The following is a 14,265-nucleotide window of genomic DNA, read 5'->3' on the forward strand; positions in this document are numbered from 1 at the left end:
TTGTGACAGACTGTGCACGTATGTATTGAAAGTGAACTTGTCTGGTAAGCAGACAAAGCCAAAAAATATTTATGTTAGGGAATGGTATAAACCTGTTCTGCATACAGTATGCGTGTGGCCAAGAATTTCTAGTTATTCCCAAAGTTCTGCTCGAGAAGCATACCTTCATAACCTGCATTCAGTTTCAGGAAAGGCTGATGTAATGAGTGACCCTTCCGGTAGCAGCCGATAGCAGATGATGGAGTTAGGAAGATCTAATGTCACTCGTACCATATTTGTTTCTTTCTCATCTCCTTTGAAGACCACTGCCACTGTTCACAAGGGGTGTTTTACCAAGCTTTTTGATCAAAGTAATTTAAAAATGAATGATGATTAACAAGATTCTTCATGGATTCAATTGTGCTCTTAAAATATTCCCCCACAAGAACACATCATGACTGAGCTAAGCTCTGGGGACAACGTAATGAGATTCCTGCTTTAAATGTTTGATATACTAACAGAGTAGGAGGCTAAGTTAAATCATGCAGCCCAGAGAGAAGTTAAACTAGCTTTACAATAATCAGCATATAATGTGTTTGACCTCATTTTCTCAGGCCCGTCTTAAGAAAACTGTCTCAAGAGGTGAACTTCAGTCACTAAGCTTTGAATTTAAAGTGGATGCTGCTTATTTGCAGTCAAGGTCCATTACATGCAGGACCCCTGCTGGTGTAGAGCGTGAGCAGCGTGCTCAAACCATTTGCTGCAGGGAGCCAAAGAGACTTTTGTTAGATTAGCCAATTTGATGTAAATTCCGTTGGAAGTCGGCAGTAGCAATTTTGTTAAAGCAGCTCATTTTATACAGTTAAAGTGGCTGTCACATATGTGGATGTATGTGCCACTGTAATTTTGCAGAATAACCTGATTATTTCATAGCCCCTTTTAAGCTGTTGAACGTATCCATACGGGGCCCAAAGGTAACTGCAGATATGCTCTCCCATTCCTAAATCTACATTTTATTTATGCTACAGGACACAGTTCCTTGTTTATGAACAGAACACTTGCTGAGGGCTGCAATGGTGCCATTCAGTGTTTCATCTCTCTTTCAGCAGAGTCAGGAGTGAGGAAAGGTGAAAAGGATTGTCCTCCTCTTCGTTGTATCAATGATTCCTCATTAGAACACCATCGAAGTTGCAGAGAAATGTTTAATGATGCAAATATAATGATGAGCAAGATTCCAGTGAATGGGCCAATCCAAAGATGTTCTACAATGTGTCACAACACGTTCTCTGGAGTCGTTTAAATGTGTGATATGCGATCATTGTGACCAGTTTCAAACTGAAGGTACACTCATACTTGTGCTTTCTCTTCCTTTGTACTTGCTATTTTTTTATCTCCTTTCTCATTATAATATTCCTACAAAAATAACTTAAGGAGATCTTCAGACTCCCTCACCAATAGGACACTGGGAACTTCAGTTTGTAGTTGAGGGACAACAGGGAACTTAGCAGAACAATGTGTGAGAAGCTGTGTTGGGGATAGAAAAATACACACTAAGGGAAACCAATTCTAAAACTGACTTCAGATTTTTGTTTAATCATGAAATTGCCGGTACTAATACTGTAGCTGTAAAGGATTCAGCCTCTTATCCACCTGACTAACTTTCTATCATTGGCTGATTCATAAAAGCCACTTTTCCAGCTGCACCTAAGTGGTCACAGTGACCCAGTCCATCACCTTGGATAGCAGCAGACTGCATATCAAGATGTGATTGGAAAATGAAACGATGGCAGAATCCAATTAAACAATATTTTGGATGTTGAGTTACACCAAATGGTCGGTATAATTTTTAATCCATCATTCTACGATTCCATCAGCTGAGCTTGGGAGCCTGATTAATGTTGATTTGACATACTGCATTTATAGCTAAGTGTATGGTCATTTCCAAAGCAGAAAATGGGATTTTGTTGGATCATGGCCAGTACAGAAATTCTTCACAGGTTTGGAGAACATTACTCTCACAACTTGAACTGACCTATTTTTTATCAAGATACTCTGTGAGTCACAGATTTAAAAATAAACTTCTTAATGTGAGTGATGCAAAGTAATCAAAAGGAAAATATGATCTAATTGTAAATTATATTTTCAAAACATTAATAGAAGTTGTTTGCTGAGGTAATTTGTTGGATATTATTTAATTGCATGCCATTTAAAATTAGTCTACTGCCTTCTTAGATGCCTCATTCTATTAACTTTCAGGATTCCATAATCACTTTGTACGGCAAGTGATGCACACGTATGCTGAAACCTTATGCGCCATACCTGCCGTATGTCATTTTCATTGCAAAATCAAGATTATGTTCACAGGTGCACTAACCTTTCAAATAACCAACTGTGAATTTAGACTAGTTATTGAAGAAAATATTCATATTGACTCCCAACAGTAGTTTATCACAGCAGAGTCTATTTTGACTTTTTTTCCACTCGTCTTATATGGAACAGTTAAGACATCGTGCAGCATCGATTATTTTGAAAGGGATGTTACTGTACAGGACATAGACTGACTGGCATGCACTTTTCCAAAACTCATCCACTAACGTAAGAATTTCCATCTTCCCAAGTCTACCTGTGAAGTTCTTTATTATTTGGTTTGAAAAGGTGGACTATATTTATTACCCATCCTTTATTGCCCAAGACTATCATAATATTCTGTTTAGACAGTTAGAGGTGGTATGTCCTTCCCTTGAATGATGTTAGTTAACCGGTCAGATTTTAGATTTCTTTAAAGCAACATTTTTAAAAAAAAATCCATTTTGAAAGATACAGGAAGCCAACACAGTAGTTAGAACAGGAATTATATGCTCCCTCATCTTGACATGGATGCTCTCTTTTTACGAGGTTGGCTACAGAGCTTATCGGTACTCTGTAGCAATACCCTACCTAATGGAAATAATTTTATTGTTATATTGTGACTTCCTCACATTTTGTGGCAGGTGCTTGACTGAGGACATTATAGTTTAGGGCAGGGATGAAAGGTCAGCTTATGATTGAAAACAATATTCTTTAATTGCTACTATTCTCTGTAATAATCTTGGAAAGATGGGCTCTTCTTGCAGGGTGTAGATCCGCTTTAAAAGAGGCTAGTTTTCCCTTGAAAATATTACTTCTAGACCAGTTTTCCTCAATTTTATCTGAGCTACTCTGCATGATCTCTTATGTGCAGTACTTCCCTACTGCTGGTCAAAACCAGGAACAAAATTTGATGTTATTTATGAACTGTAAGCTCTGAGTAGGAATGTTAGGTTCTGAGGAGAATATTATGGCACTCAGACATTAACACAGCTGGTATAAGACAGGATACTTACTTACTGCCTGTTACGCTGTTGGTGCTTAGGGCAGAAGTGAAGGTCCTCTGCCTCTGGCAGGGCTTTGTTCATCATGTCAGTTTTCACTACTGTCAGTCATGCAAATCCTGAGTGGAGACACAGGAATACGGCAGCACTCCGATGTAGAAGGATTCTTCACTGCTGCTTCCATAACAATGTTGTTTTACCAGTCATGGTTGTTAGCCCTGAGCTGAACCCTCGAACCTGGCGGACTGGTGGACCACGCTCAATCTGCCCTCTGCCCTTTGACCTGTTTGGGAAGGGTGACCCTCCCAAGAGCCAAAGCACAAGACCCTAACTCCAGCCAGCATAGATCTCCAGGTCATTGAGGCACGCAAGCCTCCAAACCACGACAAGGTTGAGGTCCTCTTACAGGATAAGACAGGATGTTACAGAGCAAATGTCCTTGTCTATTAAACATGTAAGACCTGGTGAGATTGCAAATAATGAGAAACAAACAGCCTGCTAAAACTTTATCATGAAGGTAAGGTAGTTTTGGAAGGAGTGACAGGGCTGTAGCACCCTTTGTAGCAATATCCAAGGCAATCAGGTGCTTGACTCAGTGAAACAATCCGTGAAGAGGACAGCGCGGATGGAGGTATAGAGGACACACTTGTGTTCTCCAGACAAGCGACTTAGCAGATAGCTGGAGGGTAGAAAAGAGATAAAGAAAGTAGTGAACTTTTATATCATAATTAATCTCTGCTGGAATGCAAGAAGGATATTAAGTCTGGGACACAGGGTCACCAGAGTAAACGTGGCAACTAATAACAGGTCTGCTGAGTACAGGTGAACTCGAGGGATGTAGCAGTGATCAATTGTTAATCAAAGGGATGTTTTATTTGTAATGGATGGCACTAATCATCCCAAAGCTCTGTGTGTGCGTGCCTTTTGCAGAAATGCTTAAATGAACAAAACAAAGGAATTTAAGTCTCCACTCTGCTACAGTGATGAGAGTGGCTGAATTCCAAGTGATTACTGTGTGTGCAGAGAGTTGCTGAACATTGAACAGTACAGTACAGGCACCTGGACCCACAATGTTGTGCTGACCTTTTAGCCGACACCAAGATCAATCTAATGCTTTTTCCAACATAGCCCACCCCCCACCCACCATTTCTCTTTCATCCATGTGCCTATCTAAGAGTCTCTTAAATGTTCCTAATGTATCTGTCTCTACCATCACTCCTGGCAGTACATTCCACGCAGCTACCACACTTTGTGCAAAAAACCCTGCCTCCAACATCACTCTACTCCAATCACATTAAAATTATGCCCCGTCATATTAGCCATTTCCACCCTGGGAGTAAAGTGCTGACTGTCCACTCAATAGCTCTTGTCACTATATACACCTATCATGTGATCACAATTGTATCTCCTTTACAATTGCTTTGGAGAGGGATAGGGACAGACAAGTTAGGGAAACACTTAATTGGAGTAAGGGGAAAATTGTGGCTATCAGACAGGAACTTGGAAGCATAAATTGGAAACAGATTTTCTCAGGGAAAAGTACGGAAGAGATGTGGCAAATGTTCAGGGGATATTTGCGTGGGGTTCTGCAGAGCTACATTCCAATGAGACAGGGAAAGGATGGTAGGGTACAGGAACTGTGGTGTACAAAGGCTGTTGTAAATCTAGGCAAGAAGAAAAGAAGAGCTTATGAAAAGTTCAAGAAACTAGGTAATGATAGAGATCTAGAAGATTATAAGGATAGCAGGAAGGAGCTAGGGAATGAAATTAGGAGAGCCAGAAGGGGCCATGAGAAGGCCTTGGCAAGCAGAATTCAGGAAAACCCCAAGGATAAGATATGAGAGAATAGGACAATCAAGTGTGACAGTGGGAAAGTGTGCATGGAACCTGATACACTATCAATAACTCTCTCTGAGACGTGAAGTCGAGATCTCAGCTTTTATTGACTGGAAGAAAGAACAAGCAGTAGTTGACCACCATACTACATCCTGGAGAATGAGGCCGGGTTCAGGCCTCAATCGCCTTTATACCGGGGTCTGTGGGAGGAGCCACAGGAGCAGTCAGCGGAGGTGTGTCCAGACAGGTATATGTAGTTCACCACATTCACCCCCCCTTTGTTTTAAAAGAGAGTCCCCATGGGGCGAAGTTTCTTACAAGTATATTTACAGGTTAAGTCTATCAGGAGGTCGAATCTGTCACTGCTATCTATGTAGCACCGGCTGTAATTGCACAGGTGCCGGTGGTGATTGCACCGAAGACAGTGGTTGTGCTGGTTCTGGCCTAACTGGAGGTGTCAGCCCACTAGGCATCAGTGATCCCTCATGCGTGTGCGAGGTGCCTGGTATATGCGCATATGAGACGCCTGGTATAGGAGTGCTGTGAGGAGTCTGTGTAGGGCTTGGTGTGTGCGGTGTCACCTCGGGTACAGGGTTCATAGTCACCATGGAGTGTTCGGGGTAGTGGTCTGCTGCTCCTGCGGGCGCCAGGTCGCGGACGGAGACCGTGTCCTCCCGCCCATCTGGTAAGACCACGTAAGTATACTGGGGGTTCTCATGTAGAAGGTGAACCCTCTTGACCAGCGAGGGGTATTTATTGCTCCTCACATGTCTCCGGAGCAGCACTGGCCCTGGGGACGTCAGCCAAGCTGGTAGGGTGGTCCCAGTGGCAGACTTCCTGGGAAAAGAGAATAGGCGCTCATGAGGGGTGGCATTGGTGGATGTACATAACAGGGAGCGGATAGAGTGGAGTGTCTCAGGGAGGACCTCCTGCCATCGAGAGACCGGCAACCCTTTTGACTTAAGGGGTAAAAGTGTGGCCTTCCACATTGTGGCATTCTCTTTCTCCACCTGTCCAGTTCCCCGGGGATTATAACTTGTGGTCCGACTAGTAGCAATGCCCCGAGCCAGCAGATACTGGCGCAGCTCGTCACTCATAAAGGAGGACCCTCTATCACTGTGGATATAGCAGGGATATCCAAACAGAGTGAAGAGCTGGCGCAGGGCTTTTATAACAGACGTGGCAGTGGTGTTGGGGCAGGGGATGGCAAAGGGGAACCGCGAGTACTCGTCGATAATATTGAGAAAGTAGACATTGCGGTCGGTGGAGGGAAGGGGGCCCTTAAAGTCAACACTCAGTCGCTCAGAGGGGCAGGTGGCCTTGATAAGTTGCGCCTTTTCAGGATGGTAGAAGTGCGGTTTGCACTGAGCGCAGACTTGGCAGTCCCTGGTCATCGTCCTGATATCCTCAAGGGAGTACGACAGGTTCCGGGCTTTCACAAAATGGTAAAATCGGGTGACCCCCAGGTGGCAAAGATCTGCATGGAGGGCGTGTAGCTGGTCGAGCTGTGCGCTGGCACATGCTCCCCGGGATAGGGCATCGGGGGGCTCATTGAGCCTTCCAGGCCGGTACAGGATATCATAGTCGTAGGTGGAAAGTTCTATTCTCCACTGCAAAATTTTATCATTTTTGATTTTGCCCCGCTGTTGGTTGCTGAACATGAACGCAACTGAGCGCTGGTCGGTCAGCAAGGTGAACTTTTTGCCGGTGAGATAGTGTCTCCAGTGCCTAATAGCTTCCACTATGGCCTGGGCTTCTTTCTCCACCGCGGAGTGCGGAATTTCAGAGCCTTGAAGGGTACGAGAAAAGAATGCTACTGGCCTGCCTGCCTGATTGAGGGTAGCAGCCAGTGCGAAATCGGAGGCGTCACTCTCTACTTGGAAGGGAATGGTCTCGTCCACCGCATGCATCATTGCTTTGGCAATGTCCCCTTTAATGCGGCTGAAGGCCGCGCAGGCCTCGGCAGAGAGGGGAAAAGTGGTAGACTTGACCAGGGGGCAGGCCTTGTCTATGTAATGAGGGACCCATTGGGCGTAATAGGAAAAGAAGCCCAGGCACCGTCTGAGGGCTTTGAGAGTGGTGGGAAAAGGGAGCTCTAACAGGGGGCGCATACGGTCGGGATCAGGGCCAATGACCCCATTTTCCACGACATACCCAAGGATAGCGAGTTGGGTGGTTCCGAACACACACTTGTCCCTATTATGAGTAAGGTTCAGGGCTTTGGCCACTTGGAAAAATTGTTGGAGGTTGGCGTTGTGATCCGGCCAGTCGTGACCACAGATGGTGATGTTATCCAGATAGGGAAATGTGGCCTTCAGTTGGCACTGGTCCACCATCCAGTCCATTTCCCTCTGGAAGACCGAGACACCAAATGGGACGCGCAGAAAGTGATAGAGTCTGCCGCCCGCCTCGAAGGCAGTGTAGGGGCAGTCCTCTGGGCGGATGGGGAGCTGGTGATAAGGGGATTTCAGATCTATTGTCGAGTACACCTTGTACTGAGCTATCTGGTTGACCATATCCGCGATGCAGGGTAGGGGGTATGCGTCAAGCTGCGTGAACCTATTGATGGTCTGGCTATAGTCCACGACCATCCTATTTTTCTGCCCAGTCCGAACAACAACCACCTGGGCCTTCTAAGGGCTTGTGCTTGGCTCAATGATCCCCTCCCTGAGCAGCCGCTGCACCTCTGACTGAATGAAGGCCCTGTCCCCCGCGCTGTACCTCCTGCTTTTAGTTGCCACAAGTTTATAGTCAGGGGTCAGGTTGGTGAACAGCGATGGGGAGGGATCTTGAGGGTGGAGAGACTGCAAGTAGTGTCAGTAGCACGGCTGTCAGCATGGTGCTGGGTGGGATGTGTGGGTCGGTGTGTGTGTGGGGTCAGTAATGGGGTATATGGCGAAGTCCCACCAAACTGAGGATTCCTGACAGTGAGTGGTAGGAGGGGCCCGTCATATGCCATAGTCACACTTTCGAGGTGGCTCTGGAAGTCCAGCGCCAATAGCACAGGCGCGCACAGTTGAGGCATGACCAGTAGTGCAAAGTTCCGATATTCTGTGCCCTGCACCACCAATGTCGCTACACAACCCACCTGGATGTCTGTGGAATACGACCCAGAAGCCAAGGTGACCCTCTGACTTACTGGCCGTGTCATGAGTCTGCAGCGTTGCACTGTGTCCGGGTCAATAAAGCTCTCAGTGCTGCCCATGTCAAATAGGCAGCTAGTCCTGTGCCCCTCCACCAGGATGTCCATCATTGACCTTGCAAGCTGGTGTGGGGCGCTTTGGTCGAGGGTTACGGAGGCCAGAGTTGAACTGAAGTCTTGGTGCCCGGTAAACACCGGTGGGTAGGGGGCGGGGCATGTGGGCACCGACAAAGATGGCCGCCCACATCCAGGCATGCAAGATGGTGGCCCCCATGCCTCACATGCAGCGCTGCCTGACCCCGCTCGTGCTTTAGACTTACAGACCTTGGCGAAATGGCCCTTCTTCCCGTAGCTGGAGCATGTCGCTTCTTGGGCCGGGCAGCGTTTTCGGGGGTGCTTTTCGAGTCACAGAAGTAACACTGCACAGGCTTGGGACTGGCAGCAGCTGTGGTCAGGTTCGGGGAATTCGTGGAATCGTGACTGGTAGCAGCGTTGGCGAATTTGCTCGGCGGTGGCAGGGTCTGAGGTGTCCACAGAACCGGCAGGGGATTACGAGGCTGGACAGCGTCAGTGTTGTGCAGAGCAGCCTCCAGCATGTCGGCCGTCTCGATCGCTGAGCGTAAGGTAAGATCGGCATTTTCCAGCAGCTGTTGGCGCACATACACTGACCTGATTCCTGTAACAAAGGTGTCTCGTACGAGGAGCTCCACATGCTGTTCTGCCGTGAGTGTTTTGCGATTGCAAGTCCGCCCGAGTGTCTGTAGGACTCGGAGAAACTCGGCGCTCGACTCTGCAGGCCGCTGTCGCCGGGTGGCTAAACAATGTCTTGCGTAGACGATGTTCACCGGCCACAGGTACTGTCTTTTGAGGGTTTCCAGTGCCCCATCGTAGGTCGGCAGGTCCCGGATAATGGAGTAAACTTTCGGGGTGACCCTCGAGAGGAGAATTCTGTGCATAACAGCGGGTTCAGTTGCACGAACCTCCTCCAAGTATGATTGGAAGCATGAAAGCCAGAGTTCAAAGCCAAGAGTTGCTTCAGGGTCTTGGGGGTCCAAATCCAATCTTTCCGGACGTAAAACGCTTTCCATGTTTTAAAACTTCCAGTCAATAAAATTGATGCACCATCAATAACTCTCTCTGAGACGTGAAGTCGAGATCTCGGCTTTTATTGACTGGAAGAAAGAACAAACAGTAGTTGACCACCATACTACATCCTGGAGAATGAGGCCGGGCTCAGGCCTCAATCGCCTTTATACCGGGGTCAGTGGGAGGAGCCACAGCAGCAGTCAGCGGGGGTGTGTCCAGACAGGTATATGTAGTTCACCACAGAACCAGAGAAAATAGCAGAGGTACTTAATGAATACTTTGTTTCAGTATTCACGATGGAAAAGAATCTTGGCGATTGTATGGATGACTTGCAGCGGATTGAAAAGCTTGAGCATGTAGATATTAAGGAAGAGGATGTGCTGGAGCTTTTGTAAAGCATCAAGTTGGATAAATCATCGGGACCAGAGGGAATCAGAATCGGGTTTATTATCACTAGCATGTGACATGAAATTTGTTAACTTAGCAGCAGCAGTTCAATGCAATACATAATCTAGCAGAGAGAGAGAAAAAAAACCCATAATAAATAAACAGGTAAATCATGCATATTGAACAGATTATTAAAAATGTGCAAAAACAGAAATATTGTATATTTTTTAAAAAAGTGAGGTAGTGTCCAAAGCTTCAAAGTCCATTCAGGAATCAGATGGCAGAGGGGAAGATGCTGTACCCCAGGCTACTGTGGGAAGCAAGGGAAGTGATTGCTGAGCCTCTGGCGATGATCTTTGCATCATCAATGAGGACAGGAGAGGTTCCGGAGGATTGGAGGGTTGCATATGTTGTTCCCTTATTGGAGAAAGGGAGTAGAGATAGCCCAGGAAATTATTGACCAGTGAGTCTTACCTCAGTGGTTGGTAAGTTGATGGAGAAGATCCTGAGAGGCAGGATTTGTGAACATTTGGAGAGGCATAATATGATTAGGAATAGTCAGCATGGCTTTGTCAAAGGCAAGACGTGCCTTATGGGCATGATTGAATTTTTTGAGGATGTGGCTAAACACATTAATGAAGGTAGAGCCGTAGATGTAGTGTATACGGATTTCAGCAAGGCATTTGATAAGGTAACCCATGCAAGGCTTATTGAGAAAGTAAGGAGGCATGAGATCCAAGGGACTTTCCTTGGTGGATCCAGAACTGGCTTGCCCACAGAAGGCAAAGGGTGGTTGTAGATGGGTCATATTCTGCATGGAGGTTGGTCACCTGTGGTGTGCCTCAGGGATCTGTTCTGAGACCCTTACTCTTTGTAGTTTTATAAATGACCTGGAAGAGGAAGTGGAGGGTTGGGCTAATAAATTTGCTGATGACACAAAGGTTGGGGGTGTTGTGGATAATGCAGAGGGTTGTCAGAGATTACAGCGGGACATTGATAGGGTGCAAAACCAGGATGAGAAGTGGCAGATGGAGTTCAACCCAGATAAGTGTGAGGTGGTTCATTTTGGTAGGTCAAATATGATGGCAGAATATAGCATTAATAGTAAGACTCTTGGTAGTGTGGAAGATCAGAGGGATCTTGGGATCCGAGTCTAGAGGACACTCAAAGCTGCTGCGCAGGTTGACTCTGTGGTTAAGAAGGCGTATGGTGTATTGGCCTTCGTCAACCATGGGATTGAGTTGAAGAGCTGAGAGGTAATGTTGCAGCTATATAGGACCCTGGTCAGACCCCACTTGGAGTACTGTGCTCCGTTCTGGTCACCTCACTACAGGAAGGATGTGGAAATTATAGAAAGGGCACAGAGGAGGTTTACAAGGATGTTTCCTGGATTAGGGAGCATGCCTTATGAGAATAAGTTGAGTGAACTTGGCCTTTTCTCCTTAGAGCGACAGAGGATGAGAGGTGACCTGATAGAGGTGTACAAGATAATGAGAGGCATTGATCATGTGGGTAGTCAGAGGCTTTTTGCCAGGGCTAAAGTGGCTAGCATGAGAGGGCATAGTTTTAAAGTGCTTGGAAGTAGGTACAGAGGAGACGTCAGGGGTAAGTTTTTTACGCAGAGAGTGTTGCGTGGATTGAGCTGCCAGTGGTGGTGGTGGAGGCGGAAACGATAGGGTCCTTTACGAGACCCCTGAATAGGTACATGGAGCTTAGGAAAATAGAGGGCTTTGGGAAAGCCTAGGTAGTTCTAAGGTAGAGACACATTCGGCACCACTTTGTGGGCCAAAGGGCCTGTACTGTGCTGTAGGTTTTCTATGTTTCTATGTTAAATTATTTCCCCTTCACTCCAAAGAAAAAATCCTTCTTTGGATAGGCTCTCCCATCCAGGCAGCATCCTGGTACATTTTCCCTGCATCCTCTCTAAAGCTTCCACATCATTCTATAATAACTGGACTGAACCAGGACTGAACACAATACTCCAAGTGTTTACTAACTTGAGTTTTATAGAGAACACCCATGTGGAAACCCTGGGAGATGGTTGTTCAGGCTGTCTGGAGCGAGATGTTAGAAAATATAACAAAATTCAGAAAGCAGGTTCATACCGACAACTGGTTACAGGTCACCTCTGGGTTAAAGCAGAATTCTGTTCCTGTGAACAGTCCATAACCCAAAGAGTTCATAAATGAGGGATGTGGCCACAGACTGATTTCCCATATGGCAGCCACAAGGAAGTCAGCAAATCCATGCCGGTGATCTCTCAAGCACTTGTTCATGTGCGTGGTTGTACCTAAGCGTGGTGTTTGTAACTTGGGGTGGATCTGTACTTAGTTCATTTATCTACCATCTCAACGTTCACTTTAGTTGGTTTCTATCTTCTTTATTCATTTGTTCATCACTTATCACCTCCTCCCTTCCTCTGCTCATTCCATTACCTCTATGTGCTGCTGATGCATGGCTTCAAAGTTCTCAATACTCTGGGCCAGAGATTCCCTGGAGTTAGTGGGAATGGTGCATTTCCCATTGGAAGCTTTGAGCACATCCTTGAACCTCCCACAACAGAGCTCTGATTAGAGTGTCCATTTTGGTAGCATGCTATCAGCCGCCGGAGGGCGACCAGGGTGTCACTGCTGGGGATGCTGGAAGAGGGAAGGGTGCTGGTGTTGCTTCACTTATTCTGACAAGTTGAGGGAGTTTGGCTGGGCCAGCACTGGCGTATTTTCCAGTACCTTGAACTGCCTGCTGTAGTCATCCAAGCTTACCACTCATCTGCCTCTCAGGCACTTCCTACCCCCCCCCCCCCCACCGGTAGCACAATCAATTGTTTCCACATTGGCCTCATTAGACACCTCAGAACACTCAAGAAAGGAGTGGGTTCATATCATCTTTGATCCTGAGAAGGACTGTGCTGGAAACGCCAATGTCATTTCTAATCTCCTGCAGTCACACTGCAGTCGTGGGGGACCTGCAGATGATCACAGTGTTCAGCAGACTCTCATACCAAGAAAGGAATCGATAGAAAAATAAATCCTGAGGGGTGAGGCTTAAAAATAAGCAGAGACAGAGAGGCTGTAGAAAGGCATTGCCTTGAGCAGACCTTTGGAACATTGGGTATGTGTTGGGGCAGAGTTCCTGCAGCTCCTGCCTGCAGGGTGAACAAGCAGGCAATCTTCTGATTGGCGGGAGCTGAGGGAGATTGCAGAAACAGGTTGACATGAAATGGGGCCCCAAGAACTCCACCACAAAATAAAGTCATTGCTGACATGAAGTTATCACTCTTGATGGAAAATTTATGTAAGCAAATTTTGATTGATCTCAGGGAGCTGCAGTCTGAATCTGAGATTATTTAACTGTTGATTTAACAATGTTACGGCTTTGTGAATTACTTTATATTTTTATTGCAAATTAATTTTTTGACAGAATGTGATTTGTGGAAAACCAATTTCCAAAAGCTAAGTTTTTCAAAAACCAAAAAGAATGCAAAAATAAAACTAAAAAAATGCAGAATGGAAATTGGTGACACATAAACTCAAAGGCACATAGCTGATAAAATAATAGTGAAGTAAATTCCTGAAACAGAAGTGGCAGTTCAGATCTAAAGGCCGATACAGTTTAAGTTAATAAGATATTTTCATAAAGTTATGGTTCCCACCAAACGGGTTAGCTTTGTTTTTGTTTTGCATCTGTGGGTTCGTAATGATAGTAACAGAATAATCACATAGTTTTGGTTGCTTTCCCTGTAAAGTCATTGGTTTCAATCCAATTCATCACTAATCAGAAACTGGATGGTGCAGTATGATGGCACACTGCCTTTTTGCCTTGGGGTTCAAATCCAGCCAGGACTGGAAATTCTTTCCTTTAGTAGCTCGTCTTGCTTGGTTTGACTTGGAGTATGCTTAGCTAAAACACAGGATAGTACGTCTACATTAAGAATTAATCCACAACTAAATGCTAATTAATCAGATTATCTTCAACAATTGTGGCAGAAATAAAAGTCATACTCGTACACTAAAGATCTTTCTGATGTCAAGTCAAGTCAGGTTCATTGTCATTTAACTATATACATGGAATCTGCCAAACGCAACGTTTCTCCAGACTAGGGTGTAAAGCACAGTCGTATGCATAACTCACATATAACATGCAGTACAATTACTTAGGGTGTGGTGTGTGGCCAAGCAGTTAAGGAGCTGGATTAGCAATCTGAAGGTCATGAGTTCGAGCCCCAGCCGAGGCAGCGTGTTGTGTCCTTGAGCAAGGCACTTAACCACACATTGCTCCAGTCCACCCAGCTGAAAATGGGTACCGGCAAAATGCTGGGGGTTAACTCACGATAGACTGGCGTCCTATCTGGGGGGGGGGGGGGGCGGTCCTCGTACTTTCAGTCACTTCACGCCACGGAAACCAGCATAAACACCAGCCTGATAGGCTCAGGAGAGACTTTAACTGACAATTACTTAGGAAAGTAAGAAGAATACCTACCAATGA

The sequence above is a fragment of the Hypanus sabinus genome, chromosome 2 (genome assembly GCF_030144855.1).
Source record: "Hypanus sabinus isolate sHypSab1 chromosome 2, sHypSab1.hap1, whole genome shotgun sequence".
Classification (NCBI taxonomy): domain Eukaryota; kingdom Metazoa; phylum Chordata; class Chondrichthyes; order Myliobatiformes; family Dasyatidae; genus Hypanus; species Hypanus sabinus.